The sequence below is a fragment of the Penaeus monodon genome, chromosome 33 (genome assembly GCF_015228065.2).
Source record: "Penaeus monodon isolate SGIC_2016 chromosome 33, NSTDA_Pmon_1, whole genome shotgun sequence".
Taxonomy (NCBI): domain Eukaryota; kingdom Metazoa; phylum Arthropoda; class Malacostraca; order Decapoda; family Penaeidae; genus Penaeus; species Penaeus monodon.
In genome coordinates this window covers 31,865,240-31,865,998 of record NC_051418.1, presented here as the reverse complement: position 1 = coordinate 31,865,998, position 759 = coordinate 31,865,240, and the positions used below count along the sequence as shown (strand labels likewise).

Here is a 759-nt window from a genome sequence, read left to right as displayed (position 1 = left end):
CGGATTTTTTATTTCCACATACAACTATAAGATAAAATACAAACAACGAGCAATTCAACATATGGACTTACAGAATTGAAATGCCTTTGTTGATAAAAATATATAAGCTCCCATTTTAATTTTTAAAAGAAATTATTACATTCAAAACAAGAAAACTATAGCATTTTCAAATTGCAACAACTATTTCGCTGAAGTTCCCTGCATCGAGACGAACAGTCGAACTATACGCCTGATTATTTATAATGATGATATAACAACACACGCTAATGATACAAGAGAAATGCGGTTTGAAGATATGAGGAATAATAGTAAAAAACACATTCTGACATTATAAATAAACATTTGTACGACTAATATGCCTTACTCACTTTTTCGTCCTTCCAAAGCAAAGTCAGGAAACTCCCACAGGATTAACGCCTCCACTGGAACCAGAACGTTTAGGAATCCGGCACAGTGTTTCACGATACACTAGAAGAATATCAACCATAAAACAGGACACACTATGAGTTTGGCTGTTTCAAGGCATAGGCTGCGCGTTACCAACATTACGCCACGTTTTCTGTGTTCAGAGGGATTACACAGAGGACGGGAATTCTATGAGATACAGAAATAATGTAAGGGGTCCTTTTTACCGAGAAGGCTACATGCTGAACACCTTTTTTTATGTAAGGTAATGGAAAAAGTGACTTTACAATTATGTAAAGATAACGTGTAAAGCATTTTTAAAAAAAATCAAAGATCCTTAGCTTACTTTCCAGT

General features: G+C 34.8%; 1 protein-coding gene across 1 annotated transcript in view; it reads right to left on the bottom strand.

Moving 5' to 3' along the window:
• Positions 1–535, bottom strand: part of LOC119593921 — a 5,498-nt gene extending 4,963 nt beyond the window's left edge. Inside the window, exon 1 of the mRNA XM_037942937.1 lies at positions 369–535. The gene's annotated coding sequence lies outside the window, so the exon portion shown is untranslated. The remainder of the gene's footprint in view (positions 1–368) is intronic.
• Between the last annotated feature and the right edge of the window lie 224 nt (positions 536–759).